We start from the raw sequence: 16,112 nt of genomic DNA, 5'->3' as shown, positions 1-16,112 counted from the left end.
AGAGCAGCGGACAGTGTGCCCATGGAGGGGAGGAGCCGGGGGAGGAGTGGGGGGAGCGGGGAGGGGGGTGGGGGGCCGGGCGGGGGGAGGGGATGGGGCGGGGGAGGGGGGGCCGGGGGAGCCGGGGGGGCGGGGGTGGGGGTTTGGGGATGACAGGCTGCAGGTCCTGAGCTTTGCCCCGCAGGGAGGCGGCTGAGGACCAGTCAGAATTCCAGAGTGGCGCGGGCGGACCAGCAGTGCTGGGGGACCCGGCACACCCTCCCCAGCTGCTGGCTCAGGTGCTAAGCCCCTCACTGCCCTGAGCACTCCAAGTGCGGGTCCCGCCGAGCCCACGCCCACCCGGAACTCAGGCTGGCCTGCCAGCGCCTTGTGCAGCCCCAGTTCCCACCCGCGCCTCTCCCTCCAGGCCTCTCCCTCCACATCTTCCGTCAAGCACAGGGAGCTGGCTCAGGCCTGGGCCAGCCCAGACAGGGGCTCCCACAGTGCAACGGCGGGCTGAAGGGCTTCTCAAGCGCTGCCAGAGTGGACACTGAGGCCAAGATGTGGCGGAAAGCGAGCAAGGGCTGCTAGCGCCTTGTCACCTCTCAGGGGGATGGAGTCTGGCTCTGTCACCTAGGCTGGAGTGCAGTGGCGCTATCTCTGCTCACTGCAACCTCTGCCTCCCAGCTTACTGCAACCTTTGCCTCCCAGGTTCAAGAGATCCTGAGTAGCTGGGATTACAAGCATGCGCCACCATGCCCAGCTAATTTTTGTACTTTTAGTAGAGACGGGTTTCACCAGGTGGGCCAGGCTGCTCTCCAACTCCTGACCTCAAGTGATCCACCCACCTAGGCCTCCCAAAATGCTAGGATTACAGGTGTGAGCCACCGCACCTGGCCTCTTTTAGGTTATTTTCTTCTCTTTTTGAAAGTGCAAAAGTTGTTGGGAATTGAATAGTTTCGCCTAAAGGAGCCTCTACCTGCAGAGAAGCTTAGGCTCGCAACCAGTGAGAAAAGGGTTTATGCTAATAGGTATATAGCCTGGGCAACAGCACAAAAACCCTGTCTCAAAAAAAAAAAGTATAGTAAATTATGAAAAAGAATAAGCATCTTCAACAATAAAAAACGAAAAAAAATAAAAACTATACTCCACAATCAGAAAACAATAACTCTTAGGTTGTTAAAATATTTTTTTGATATATTGTAAATAAGACACACTCAGTATATGTGCAGAAAAGATTAGTATAGGAAACAGCTGTGATTATAGATATATAAACTAGAGAAATGCTAGTCAGAAATAGGTTTATCAGTTATAAGAGAGAAGAAATTTTTATTTGAGTAAATGTAGAGTCTATAATTTAAAAATATACAATTTTTTTATTAAATGTTTATTCAAATATAAAAATAAAAGCTTATAAATAGGCCAAAAGAAATATTGTTGGTTTATAATCAGGTTCATAGGAACTAAAACAGAGTAATTAGATGAGAGAGTGTGCAAATGATTGTGTTATTTTAGTAAAAATATCTAACACTGTACCTTTCAAATTAAAAATATACTTCTTTTTTAAAGGTCAACAAAAAATTATTGTGCTTCATATTTTTAAAATTTATCATTCTTGTAGTATAGTTTGAAGTCAGGTAGTGTGATGCCTCCAGCTTTGTTCTTTTTGCTCAGGATTGTCTTGGCTACGGGCTCTTTTTTGGTTCCATAAGAAATTTAAACCCTCTACCTCTACCTCTACCTCTACCTACCTCTACCTCCCTCTCCTTCTTTTTTCGGTCTCCCTCTGTTGCCAAAGCTGGACTGTACTGCCGTGATCTCGGCTCGCTGCAACCTCCCTGCCTCGGGCTCCTGTGATTCTCCTGCCTCGGCCTGCCGAGTGCCTGGGATTGCAGGCGCGCGCCGCCACGCCTGAATGGTTTTTGTATTTTTGGTGGACACGGGGTTTCGCCGTGTTGACCGGGCTGGTCTCCAGCTCCTGGCCTCGAGTGATCTGCCCGCCTCGGCCTCCCGAGGTGCTGGGATTGCAGACAGAGTCTCGCTCACTCAATGCTCAATGTTGCTCAGGCTGGAGTGCAGCGGCCTGATCTCGGCTCGCTACAACCTCCACCCCCCATCCGCCTTCCTTGGCCTCCTAAAGTGCTAAGATTACAGCCTCTGCCCCGCCGCCACCCCGTCTAGGAAGTGAGGAGCGTCTCTGCCTGGCCACCCATTGTCTGGGATGTGAGGAGCCCCTCTGCCCGGCCACCCCGTCTGGGAAGTGAGGAGCGCCTCTGCCCGGCCGCCATCCGTATAGGAAGTGAGGAGCATCTCTGCCCGGCCGCCCATCATCTGGGAGGTGAGGAGCGCATCTGCCCGGTCGCCCCGTCTGGGAGGTGAGGAGCACCTCTGCCCGGCTGCCCCGTCTGGGAAGTGAGGAGCGCCTCTGCCCGGCCGCCACCCCGTCTGGGAGGAAGTGAGGAGCGCCTCTGCCCAGCTGCCCCGTCTGGGAAGTGAGGAGCGCCTCTACCTGGCCGCCCCATCTGGGAAGTGAGGAGCGCCTCTGCCCAGCTGCCCCGCCTGGGAAGTGAGGAGCGCCTCTGCCCGGCTGCCCCGCCTGGGAAGTGAGGAGCGCCTCTGCCCGGCTGCCCCTTCTGGGAGATGAGGAGCGCCTCTGCCCGGCCACCCTGTCTGGGAGGTGAGGAGTGCCTCTGCCCAGCCGCCACCTCATCTGGGAGGAAGTTAGGAGCGCCTCTGCCTGGCCGCCACATCTGGGAGATGAGGAGCACCTCTGCCTGGCTGCCACCCCGTCTGGGAGGAAGTGAGGAGTGCCTCTGCCCGGCCGCCCCATCTGGGAAGTGAGGAGCGCCTCTGCCCGGCCGCCCCGTCTGGGAGGAGAGGAGCGCCTCTGCCCAGCCACCACCCCGTCTGGGAAGTGAGGAGCGCCTCTGCCCGGCCACCCCGTCTGGGAGGTGAGGAGCGCCTCTGCCCGGCCACCCCGTCTGGGAGGCGAGGAGCGCCTCTACCTGGCTGCCACCCCGTCTGGGAGGAAGTGAGGAGCGCCTCTGCCCGGCCGCCCCGTCTGGGAGGTGAGGAGCGTCTCTGCCCGGCCGCCCCGTCTGGGAGGTGAGGAGCGCCTCTACCCGGCCGCCCATCGTCTGGGATGTGAGGAGCGCCTCTGCCTGGCTGCCTCATCTGGGAAGTGAGGAGCGCCTCTGCTAGGCCGCCCTGTCTGGGAGGTGAGGAGCACCTCTGCCCAGCCGCCCTGTCTGGGAGGTGTACCCAACAGCTCCGAAGAGACAGCGACCATGGGGAGCAGGCCATGAGGACGATGGCGGTTTTGTTGAAAAGAAGGGGGGGAAGTGTGGGGAAAGGAAGGAGAGATCAGATTGTTGCTGTGTCTGTGTAGAAAGAGGTGGGCATAGGAGACTCCATTTTATTCTGACTAGGAGAAATTCTTCTGCCTTGGGATGCTGTTGATCTATGGCCTTTCCCCCAGCCCCGAGCTCTCTGAAACATGTGCTGTGTCAACTCAGGGTTAAATGGATTAAGGGCGGTGCAAGATGTGCTTTGTTAAACAGATGCTTGAGGGCAGCATGCTCTTTAAGAGTCATTACCACTCCCTAATCTCAAGTACCCAGGGGTACAAACACTGCAGAAGGTCGCAGGGACCTCTGCCTAGGAAAACCAGAGACCTTTGTTCATGTGTTTATCTCCTGACCTTCTCTCTACTATTATCCTATGACCCTGCCATATCCCCCTCTCCGAGAAACACCCAAGAATGATCAATAAATACTTCATAAAAAAAAAATCATCACCACCATGCCCAATGACTTCAATAAACCTCTTGAGTATAAACAAGCAGGAAAAAAAAAAAGAAATTTAAAGTAGTTTTTTCTAATTCTGTGAAGGAAATCAATGGTAGCTTGATGGGGATAGCATTGAATCTGTAAATTACTTTGGGCAGTATGGCCATTTTCATGATATTGATTCTTCCTATTCATGAGCATGGAATGTTTCCATTTGTTTATGTCCTCTCTTATTTCCTTGAGCAGTGGTTTGTAGTTCTCCTTGAAGAGGTCCTTCACATCCCTTGTAAGTTGGATTCCTAGGTATTTTATTCTCTTTGTAGCAATTGTGAATGGGACTTCACTCATGATTTGGATCTCTATTTTTGGTGTATAGAATGCTTGAGATTTCTGCACATTGCTTTTGTATCCTGAGACTTTGCTGAAGTTGCTTATCAGCTTAAGGAGATTTTGGGCTGAGACGATGGGGTTTTCCAAATATACAATCATGTCATCTGCAAACAGAGACAATTTGAGTTCCTCTCTTCCTATTTGAATACCTTTATTTCTTTCTCTTGCCTGATTGCCTTGGCCAGAACTTCCAATACTATGTTGAATAGGAGTGGTGAGAGAGGGCATCCTTGTCTTGTGTCAGCTTTCAAATGGAATGCTTCCAGCTTTTGCCCATTCAGTATAATATTGGCTGTGGGTTTGTCATAAATAGCTCTTATTATTTTGAGATACATCACTCATAAGTGGGAGTTGAACAATGAGAATACATGGACACAAGGAGTGGAACACCACATACTGGGGCCTGTTGGGGAGTGGGGGAGTACAGGAGGGATAACATTAGGAGAAATACCTAATGTAGATGACGGGTTGATGGATGCAGCAAACCACCATGCCACACGTATACCTATGCAACAAACCTGCACGTTCTGTACATGTATCCCGGAACTTAAAGTATAATAAAAAGAAATAAAATAAAATTTATCCTCCAAGTGAAATTACTATAAGAAGATAAATCTAACCTACAAATAAATAATCTACTATTTGGAAAAGTTAATAAACTTCTCAACACACAATAGAATTAAGGAAGATAGGCTGGGCGCGGCGGCTCATGCCTGTAATCGCAGCACTTTGGGAGGCCGAGGCTGGCAGATCACGAGCTCAAGAGATTGAGACCATCCTGGCCACCGTGGTGAAACCCCGTCCCTACTGAAAATACAAAAATTAGCCGGGTGTGGTAGCCTGTGCCTGTAGTCCCAGCTACTCGGGAAGCTGAGGCAATAGAATCGCTTGAACCCTGGAGGCGAAGGTTGCAGTGAGCCGAAATCCTGCCACTGCACTCCAACAGGAAATTAATAACAAAAAAGAGACAGTACGGGGGTGGAGAGAGTGTGTGTGTGTGTATGTGTGTGTGTGTGTATGAGAGAGACTCTGGGGGTGGGGAGTGTATCTGTGTGTGTGTGTGTGTGTGTGAGAGAGAGAGATTATCTCTGCTTCTTTTGTGGAAAAGCAGCCCCACCTCCTCCTGCTGATCAGAGTATATGAATCCTGCCCCAGTGGTGATGTATTTCTTGTCTTTTGGTTACTGGATCCAAGGAATCTAAAGCACCCAACCGATAACCTTTAGAGAGCAGGACTTGCCTGCCTTCCAGATCCCAGAGCTGCAGTGATGAGAAGCACAGGAAAACCTTAGAAGATTATTGGGAGCATTTGTAACTGGGGACACTCCTGTTTCTACCTCTTAGTTTCCTGTAGATTCTTCCTATGGAGGAAGAACTACTATATAAAGATCTGTGATTGAATATGTATAAAAGATGATGCCTCATGCTTTCAGAATGTCTCCTTTGGCTTAGTACCTCCATTGCATCTTGAGAAGATTTCCCCAGGGCTCCATGAGTCCAGCTGCTGGTGTTTTGTTTTGTTTGAGACAGAGTATCACTGTCTCCCCAGGCTGGAGTGCAGTGGCTCAACTGCAACCTCCGCCTCCCGGGTTCAAGTGATCCTTCTGCCTCAGCTTCTCGAGTAGCTGGGACTACAGGCGCCCACCACCATACCCGACTAATTTTTGTATTTTTAATAGAGACGGGGTTTCACCACGTGGGCCAGGATGGTCTTGATCTCTTGACCTCGTGATCCACCCACCTCGGCCTCCCAAAGTACTGGGATTACAGGCGTGAGCCACCGCGCAGGGCTGGAATTAAGGCTATACATATATTGATTTTTTTTTCTTGAAATCTACGTGGATTTAAGACTCATTAGTATATTGAACGGGAAGAAACAAGATGGCGGCTGAAGGTGATCCAGAGTGGCGCCCCAGCAATTCGGACTGAGCTTTCTCCCTCCACCCGCTTCGCAGGCCGGGCCCCTACCGCCCAGGCGCCCAGCCCCTTGGGCTTCCCCTTCAGGCCCCGGGGCTCCCCACTGCCCCCACTGCGCCCGCCCCTCCCCGTCCGCTTTCCCTTCTCCCCCAGCCTCAGCCGCCGCCGCTGCCCACGTCCGAACCCATCGGCGGCTCGGCTAGCGGCAACGGAGTAGCAGCCAGGGCAGGTGGGCCGCCGCCAGGATGAGGTTGCGCCCAAGATGCGGCTGAGCTCGCCCAGGGTGGGCAGCAGTAGCCGGCGGAAGCCGCCGCTGCCGTCCACACACACACACACACACACACACACACACACACACACACACACCCACACCCACCACACACACCAGCACCCGGGGCCGTTGGCGGCGGGGGCGAGGGGGCGGGGGCAGCCACCTGGCGTGCACCACCGCGGCCCTTGGGCGGTCATGGAAGTGGTATACGATGACCTCAAGAGCGAGGAGGAGGAGGACGGCGACGCTGAGGAGACCCAGGAGTCTGAGGACAACTAGGAGGATGAGATGGAGGAGGACGACGATGACTCCGATTACCCTTACCCAGAGGAGCTGGAAGACGACGAGGACTCCAGTTACTGCAGGGAAAGCAGCTTCAGGAGCCATAGTACCTACAGCAGCACTTCAGGCTGGAATGCAATGTTGAGATCTCTCCTCACTGCAGCCTCTGACTCCCAGGTTCAAGCGATTCTCCTGCTTCAGCCTCCTGAATAGCTGGGATTACAGGTCAGTTTCTCTCCCTGGAAGGAAGAGTATTCTCGGATTTCACCTTGAAGGAGGAAGAGTTCAGGCTGCCAGAACTGGACTAGCACTTCTGAATATCCGGAGGCGAGGTCTCCTGACTTCCTTGGGAAGCTCTGCAGTGCCCCCACCCCACCCTACCCCACCACTGCAGGCCCTGGAGTCCTGGGACCACCCGGGTCTGCGACCAAAATCCTTCCTCACTAAGGGGAGGGGAGGGGGTTCCTGCGGGGCGGGATGGGAAGGGGTGCTTGGACTGGATTGTGACATAAGATTGCCATGGTGACATGGAGCAGATCTAGACCCGAGCCTAATAAAGGTGGCATAAATAAAGGTGTCATAAAGACAGGGCGGGGCGCACGCTTATAAGTGGCACGATCGTCTCGGGGCTGCCAGAATGGCTCCCGCTCAGTGCGCGATGCCAGCATGTGTCATGTCCGGGGTGTGTTTCTGGGCCTATGGCCCCTCCTCACGTGGCAACTATTGTGGCTACTAGTCAAGGAGGCCCAGCCTCTGGAGTGGGTCAAAGATCTGCTCCAGCTGACCTGTAACCCCTGGGGCCGCCTGAGCCCTGGTCTTCTGCTCCTCCCATCTCCCATGGGACTCTCCCCATGCACTTATTGCCCCAGCAGACCCTGAGGACTTTGATTACCTGGGGCCCTCTGCTTCCTCGCAGATGTCGGCCCCACCCCAGGAATCAACTGAAAATTTGGTTCCATTCCTGGACACGGATTCAGCTGGAGTTGCCCCTAGGGCCAGAGCTGTTCTCGGTTGCACACCAGGATTTCAATGACAAGCTGACTCAGCAAGAAAGGCTCCCAGAGGTGGTTCCAATGCTGGACAGGCATCAGAACCAGACCCTAGTTCAGCCTCCTCACCTCAAAAGTAAGGTTCAAACTGAAGATCTAGATCGGGCTGCAGGTCATCAGGCAGATGAAATACTTGTTCCACTAGACAGTAAGGTTTCAAAACCAACCAAATTTATTGTTTCGCCCAAGAACCTGAAGAAAGATCTAGCTCAGCATTGGAGCATTGCTGAGATTCTTGGAATTCCACAGCAATTATCCAAACCTCAGCGTTAGAAACAGACTTTGCAGGATGAGTACTCAAGTATGGATATGTTGTATCCTGGCAGCCTGCCTCCAGAACTCTGGGTGAACCAGATGAGCCTCCAGGGTCCCCTGAGCAAGTTGGACTTTCTCAATTCCATCTAGAGCCTGAAACTCAAAATCCAGAGACCCTTGAAGACATCCAGTCCTCTTCACTCCGGGAAGAAGCCCCAGCGCAGCTTCCACAGCTCCTTCTTCAACCCAGCAGGAGGCCCCAGCTCTGCCTCCAGAGTCCTCCAGAGAGTCTAGCTCAAACTCTACCAAATCATGAGGTGACAGTTCAACCTCCAGGTGAGGATCAAGCTCATTATAACTTGGCCAACATCAGAGTTAAACCTGCAGATTTGGAGGTTACCATAACTTCGGAGCCTACTAATTAGACAGAATCTTCCCAAGCCCAGCAGGAGGCCCCAGTTCAGTTTTCAGGGAGGTGGAACCTTCTGCAACCCAACAGGAGGCCCCAACTGAGCCTCCATGTCATCCTATGGAGCGTGAACTTTCCATTAGTGAGCAGGAGCAGCCAGCTCAGCCTTCTGAGTCTTCTGGGAAGGTTGAATCTTCTCAGACCCGGCAGGAGACCCCAGCTCAGCCTCCAGAAGAAATGGAACCTCCTGCAAACCAAGAGGAGGCCCCAGCTGAGCCTCCAGGTCCTCCTGTAGAGCCTGAACTTTCCCCCAGTGAGCAGGAGCAGCTAGCTCAGCCTTCTGAGTCTTCTGGGGAGGTTGAATCTTCTCCAGCCCAGCAGGAGACCCCAGCTCAGCCTCCAGAACATCATGAAGTCACCGTTTCACCTCCAGGTCACCATCAAACTCAGCATTCAGATTTGCCCAATGTCTCTGTTAAGCCTCCAGACATGCAGGCTACAGCCTCCAGACCAGGAGGCTACAGCTCAGCTCTCAGGGCCAAGTAATGATGTGGAACCTCCCGCCATCCAGCACGGGGGCCCACCTCTGCCTCCAGAGTCACTGGAAGATGCTGGACCTTTAGCAATTCAACAGGAGACTTCAGTTCAATCTCTGGAACCTATTAATAATGATAACCCCTCTCCAACCCAGCAGGAGGCTGCAGCTGAGCATCCACAGACTGCTGAGAAGGGTGAGTCTTCTCTAACCCAGCAGGAGGCCCCAGCTCAGACTCCAGAGCTCCCTAATGTAGTTGTAGCTTAACCTCCAGAGCTCCCTAATGTAGTTGTAGCTCAACCTCCAGAGCATTCAAACCTGACTCAAGCCACAGTTCAACCTTTGGACCTGGGGGTTACCATCATTTCAGAATCCACAACAGAGGCTGAACTTTCTCCAACTATGCAGGAGACCGCAACTCAGCCTCCTAAGAAAGTTGTACCCCAACTTCCAGTATATCAAGAGGTAACAATTCCAACACCAGGTCAGGATCAAGCTCAGCATCCAATGTCACCCAGTGGTACAGTTCAACCTTTGGACCTGGGACTTACCATCACTCCAGAACCCACTATGGAGGTTGGACATTCTACACCCCTGAAGAAGACTGTAGTTCCTCCAAAGCACCCTAAGGTGACACTTCCACATCCAGACCAGGTTCAGACTCAGCATTCAAACCTGACTCAAGCCACAGTTCAACCTTTGGATATGGGGCTTACCATCACTCCAGAATCCACAACAGAGGTTGAACCTTCTACAGCCCTGACGACTACAGCTCCTCCTCCAGAACACCCTGAGGTGACACTTCCACCTTCAGGAAACGGTCAGGCTCAGCATTCAAACCTGACTCAAGTCACACTTCCATCTCTGGACCTGGAGCTTACCATAACTACAGAACCTACTACAGAGGTTAAACCATCTCCAACCACAGAGGAGACCTCAACTCAGCCTCCAGACCTGGGGCCTGCCATAACTCCAGAGCCCACTACAGAGACTGGACATTCTACAGCCCTGGAGAAGACTACAACTCCTCATCCAGACCAGGTTCAGACTCTGCATCAAAAACTGACTGAAGTCACAGGTCCACCTACTGAACTAGAACCTACTCAGGATTCACTGGTGCAGTCTGAAAGTTACACCCAAAATAAGGCTTTAACTGCACCAGAGGAACAGAAGGCCTCCACAAGCACCAACATATGTGAGCTCTGTACCTGTGGAGATGAGACACTGTCGTGTATTGATCTCAGCCCAAAACAGAGGCTCTGCCAAGTGCCTGTGCCAGAGCCCAACACCTACAATGGCACCTTCACCATCTTAAATTTCCAAGGAAACCATATTTCTTACACTGATGGAAATGTATGGAAAGCATACAGTTGGACCGAGAAACTAATTCTCAATGAAAATTATTTGACTGAATTACATAAGGATTCATTTGAAGGCCTGTTATCCCTCCAGTATTTAGATTTATCCTGCAATAAAATACAGTCTATGGAAAGACATACATTTGAACCACTACCATTTCTGCAGTTTATAAATCTTGGTTGCAATTTACTCACAGAACTGAGCTTTGGAACATTGCAGGCCTGGCATGGAATGCAGTTTTTACCCAAGTTAATTCTCAATCACAATCCTCTGACAACTGTTGAAGATCCATATCTCTTTAAATTGTCAGCATTAAAATATCTAGACATGGGAACAACGCAAGTCCCACTTACAACAGTTGAGAACATTCTCGTGATGACTGTTGTACTGGAGAAACTGATCTTACCTAGCCATATGGCCTGCTGCCCCTGCCAATTTAAAAATAGCATTGAGGCTATCTGCAACACAGTCAAGCTGCATTGCAACAGTGCATGTCTGACAAACACCATACATTGTCTGAAGAAGCATCTGTAGAGAATCCAGAAGGAGTGTTCATGAAGGTGTTACAAGCCCGGAAGAAGCACATGAGGAGCTGACTATTGAGCCGGAGGCAGCCTCAGACAGCAATGGCATCAATTTGTCAGGCTTTGGGAGTGGACAGCTAGACACCAATGATGAGAGGGATGTTATCAGTGCACTAAGTTACATCTTGCCTTATTTCTCAGTGGTAAATCTAGATGTGAAATCAATGTTGTCACTGTTCATTACACTGCTTTCTTCAAATGTGCAAGATGGAGATAGGCCCCTGGGTATTTTGAATAACAATACAAAGAGCCCCTCTCTTCAACCTGCATCCAACAACTCAACTTATAAAAATTAATTGAGAAAGCTGTATTTGCTGGAAAATATGTTAGATGCAGAAATACAAGAAAAAAATTGATGAAGTAAAAAGGAAAGAAAAAACTGCCATGCTTATGCAGTCCAGACTTCTAGGTAACAAACTTAAATGCCAAATATTTGAAAAGAAATTAGAAACTATCTAACCACAGGAAAGCAGCCTGGCAAAGATTCGAAGTGTAGGCAAAAACCTGCAGAGAGTAAACAGAGTCTTCATGGGCCCAAGGAGCATCCTGAAAAGGCACTTCAAAGAGGTGGAAAGCAGAGGATCAGGAGGGAACAGGGTGCCCAGCACTTGTGGAGAACGCTGCCAAAGAAAAAAGGCTCAGGAGTCCAGCCCCAAGGGAGCTGAGACAGCCTCACATAGAGCAGGGGCCTGAGAAGTTAGTGGGAAACACCGTCTACACCAAGCCTTTGTTCATCCAAGAGCATAAAGCCACAGTCTCCTCTGTGCTGAAACCCTTCTCCATGGGTGCGCCTTCAGCCTCCACCCCTGCAAAAGCCCTACCTCAGCTCAGAGACAGATCAAAAGACTTAACCTACGCCATTTTCATTTTAGAAAATGCAAAGGCTAGAGTTAAAAATATGAAGGCTGCTAAACCAAACGTACATTCCAGAAAAAAATACCGCTTTCATAAAACTTGCTCCCGTGTGGCCCACAGAACACCCAAGGCCAAGAAGAGTCCAAAGTTCAGAAAGAAAAGTTACCTCAATAGACTGATGCTCGCAAAGAGGCCTCCGTTCTCAAAGAGCCTCATAAATTCCCTTTCCCAAGGGGCTTTTTCATCTTTAGGAGACCCAAGTCCTCAGGAAAATCCTTTTCCAGAAGTATTTGCTCCTTCAGAACGTTTTATAGAAAACACTAATGTAAAAAACACAACTGCAAGAAATGCCTTTGAAGAAAACATTTTTATGGAAAACACTACTAGGCCAGAAGGCACCATCTCTGAAAACACAACCCACAGTCATCCTCCTGAGGCAGATTCCGCTGGGACTGCATTCAACTTAGGGCCAACTATTAAGCAAACTGAGACAAAATGGGAATACAACAACGTGGGCACTGACCTTTCCCCCGAGCCCAAAAACTTCAATTACCCATTGTTCTCGTCCCCAGGTGATCAGTTTGAAATTCAGCTAACCCAACAGCTAAGTTCTCTCATCCCCAACAACAATGTAAGAAGGCTCATTTCTCAAGTTATCTGGACCTTGAAGATGGACTGCTCTGAGACCCATGTGCAATTGACCTGTGCCAAGCTCATCTCCAGGACAGGCCTCCCTGTGTCCGGAATTGGTGGGTTCTTGGTCTTACTGACTTCAAGAATGAAGCTGCGGACCCTCGCGGTGAGTGTTACAGCTCTTAAGGTGGCGCGTCTGGAGTTTGTTCCTTCTGCTGTTCGGATGTGTTCAGAGTTTCTTCCTTCTGGTGGGTTTGTAGTCTCGTTGACTTCAGGAGTGAAGCTGCAGACCTTCACGGTGAGTGTTACAGCTTATAAAGGCAGTGTGGACCCAAAGAGTGAGCAGTAGCAAGATTTATTGAAAAGAGCGAAAGAACAAAGCTTCCACAGTGTGGAAGGGGACCCGAGCTGGTTGCCACTGCTGGCTCCGGCAGCCTGCTTTTATTCTCTTATCTGGCCCCACCCACATCCTGCTGATTGGTAGAGCCAAGTGGTCTGTTTTGACACGGCGCTGATTGGTGTGTTTACAATCCCTGAGCTAGACACAATGGTTCTCCATGTCCCCACCAGATTAGCTAGATACAGAGTGTCAACGCAAAGGTTCTCCAAGGCCCCACCAGAGTAGCTAGATACAGAGTGTCGATTGGTGCATTCACAAACCCTGAGCTAGACACAGGGTGCTGATTGGTGTATTTAGAGTCCTCAGCTAGACATAAAGGTTCTCCACGTCCCACCAGGTAGCTAGATACAGAGCGTCAATTGGTGCATTCACAAACCCTGAGCTAGACACAGGGTGCTGATTGGTGTGTTTACAAACCTTGAGGTAGATACAGAGTTCCGATTGGTGTATTTACAATCCCTGAGCTAGACATAAAGGGTCTCCATGTCCCCACCAGACTTAGGAGCCCAGCTGGCTTCACCCAGTGGATCCCGCACCGGGGCTGCAGGTGGAGCTGCCTGCCCGTCCTGTGCCCTGCGCCTGCACTCCTCAGCCCTTGGTTGGTCGATGGGACTGGGCGCCGTGGAACAGGGGGCAGCGCTCATCCCGGAGGCTCAGCGGAACAGGAGCCCACGGAGCAGGTGGGAGGCTCAGGCATGGTGGGCTGCAGGTCCCGAGTCCTGCCCCATGGGAAGGCAGCTAAGGCCTAGTGAGAAATCGAGCACAGCACCGGTGGGCCCGCATTGCTGGGGGACCCAGTACACCCTCCGCAGCTGCTGGCCAGGGTGCTAAGCCCCTCATTGCCGGGGCCGGCAGGGCCGGCCGGCTGCTCCCAGTGCAGGACCTGCCAAGCGCACGCCCACCCAGAACTCCAGCTGGCCCGCAAGCTCTGCGCGCAGCCCTGGTTCCCGCTCGCGCCTCTCCCTCCACACCTCCCTGTAAGCTGAGGGAGCGGGCTCCCGCCTTGGCCAGCCCAGAAAGGGGCTCCCACAGTGCAGCAGTGGGCTGAAGGGGTCCTCAAGTGCCACCAAAGTGGGAGCCCAGGCAGAGGAGGTGCCAAGAGCGAGCGAGGGCTGTGAGGACTGCCAGCACGCTGTCATCTCTCATCCTGATGAAGCTTCTTAGTGAGCAGCAAGAAGTAAACGTGTCCAAGGCAGAATGGGATACGGACCAGTGGAAAACTGAGAACTCTATCAATGAGAGCACGGAAGTCCAGAATGAACAGAAACAGCAGAAGTTGAGTGAGCTCACAAAAGTTCCAGGATATGGCTATAACAACAAACTCATCTTGGCAATATTTGTGACCGAAATACTAACGCCTTTGATTACAATTTTTTGCCTCATTGAGATTTATTCTCACCGAAGGTCATCACAAGAAGATGGAGAAGGATTCTCAAGGGGCATTTTCAGATTTCTGCCACAGAGGAGATGCTGTTTGCAAAGTGAGACTCAGGATGGATCTTTCTCAGACAGCCACTCTGGCTTAAAGATATGTACAAACTTCTCAGTGCCACAAGAGTAAATAACCAGGCATGGAAGCTGTACAAGAAGTCATGTAATGAGGATGAGATCCCCATCTGATGAGGACAGCGAAACCCCAACAGAGAAGGGGGAGGAGAGTGAAGCCCTGCCACGGGAGGAGAACACAGAGTGACCCCAGCCTGCCTCAGGCCTCCTGCAAAAATACTTAGCATAAACAACAAGGGCCATCAGAAGGAAAAGCAGGACTGAAGCCAGCGGCCCACGCATCCACAGAGGCAGCGGGTGGAGGAAGCACAGGGCCTTCGTTCCCTCCCTTGTTTCCCAGTCTAATTAATCACCCAGACCTGAAAACATATCCTCAGGGGGTGGAGATTTTACAATTAAATACCATTGTTCTTGGTGAAAAAAAATCATTAGTATATTATATATTGTGCACTGACAGTGACATAGCATAATTTCTTTATCATCCTGAGAAGTCTACAAGACACTGGAAGAATGACTAATCTAGTTGTTCAGTTATCTTAACTTTCAATGTATCTGTTTTGTCTTTTTGTCTTAATTTTATGCATAGAACTGCAGTGATTCTAACTAAAGTGAATAATAATTCAAGAAGCTTAGGCTCTATTAAAAACACACTCATTAATTCTCTATTTAACATGCCTCAATTTAGCAATTTAGTCAAAAGTAAGTATTTTCCACCTTTACGGTGGTTCTGCCATTTCCAAATTCTTCCCCCCAAGTGCTCTCAATTTTGTTGTGTTGCTTTTTTTGGAAAAAATTATCACCACAGCCCTGTTTAAATTTAGGTAATGGCTCCCTAAAGCCTCCATGATAACATCTGAATTTCTGACAAGGTGCCTCCAAGTTTTATTCCAAATTCTTATCTCACTAATTTTTGTCATACATTCTATGTTCCTTCCAAATCCTCTTTATCTCCCAAAACTCAGTTCCTCCTCTGCCTTTGCATGTGGTCTATGTGGAATGCCCAACTTATTTTTTTGGTAGTGACAGGGCCTTGCTCTACTGGCCAGGCTGGAATGCAGTGGTGTCATCATAACTCACTGTAGCCTCAAACTCCTGGATGCAAGCGATCCTCCTGCCTTGGCCTCCCAAAGTGCTCAGATTACAGATGTGAGTCACTGCGCCCAGCCCACCTCTTTCCCACAGAATGTATCCTCCTTGTTCCTCAAGGTCAGTAAATATGCTTCCTCCTCTCTAGTCTTTTCTGGTCTTCTCCAGAAGCCAGGATCAGGAGTCACTATACCTCCTCTGTTTTCCCCAAGCACTTTGTTAATAAATCTTTCATAGAATTCATTGCAGTATATGATATGCATTGGATTATATTGCATTATAGTGTTACATTTGCATCTTTTTCTCCACATTGTAAATTTCTTGAGGATAGAGAATTTCCTTTATTCATTTTATGTCTAACATTATATTTCTTGTCATGTAATAAGCAATAAAATTTTGATGACTTGAATGATGTGAGAAAACAAGAAGAAAAAAACAGACCTGAGGATTACACAGGTGTATGTCTTATTTTTCATTCTGCATAACTTCTGCCTGTATTTTATTGATAACCTTGGCCTTGAATATACATAAGTGGATAAAATGTCTCATATTTCGGAGTAGGTTGTAGCAAATTAATCATCTAATTGCTTGTTTATACTGTTCAATTTGATCATCACAGTTTAGGTCTCTAGCAAGAAGAAAAAGAGGACTTTCACGTATGTGACAAATAAATAAATAGGATACAAACAGGATTTGTTAATAATCGGAATCTGTTAAAAACAAGATAAATCTTTACTGTTTTGTGATAATAACAAAGTAAAATAAGTTGTGTTCCTAGGGTTTATTTATAAATTAAACACACTATTACCACTTTA

General features: G+C 49.9%; 1 protein-coding gene and 2 pseudogenes across 5 annotated transcripts in view; 2 read left to right on the top strand and 1 right to left on the bottom strand.

Annotated features, from left to right (window-relative positions):
• Positions 1–7,124, bottom strand: part of LOC129006234 (outer dynein arm-docking complex subunit 2-like) — a 173,622-nt gene extending 166,498 nt beyond the window's left edge. For 4 of the 5 annotated variants that reach the window (XM_063669698.1, XM_054435720.2, XM_054435721.2 and 1 more), the window contains exon 1: positions 6,669–7,083. The gene's annotated coding sequence lies outside the window, so the exon portion shown is untranslated. Of the gene's footprint in view, positions 1–6,668 lie in introns of all 5 variants that reach the window. The other variant, XM_054435723.1, reaches the window with a different exon arrangement.
• Positions 7,125–7,263: 139 nt separating this feature from the next.
• Positions 7,264–13,766, top strand: LOC129006226 (leucine-rich repeat-containing protein 37A3-like; annotated as a pseudogene).
• Positions 13,312–14,398, top strand: LOC129044980 (leucine-rich repeat-containing protein 37A2-like; annotated as a pseudogene).
• The last annotated feature ends 1,714 nt before the right edge of the window (positions 14,399–16,112 follow it).

Source organism: Pongo pygmaeus, chromosome 8 (genome assembly GCF_028885625.2).
Source record: "Pongo pygmaeus isolate AG05252 chromosome 8, NHGRI_mPonPyg2-v2.0_pri, whole genome shotgun sequence".
NCBI classification, from domain to species: Eukaryota; Metazoa; Chordata; class Mammalia; order Primates; family Hominidae; genus Pongo; species Pongo pygmaeus.
This window is presented reverse-complemented; position numbering and strand designations above follow the sequence as displayed.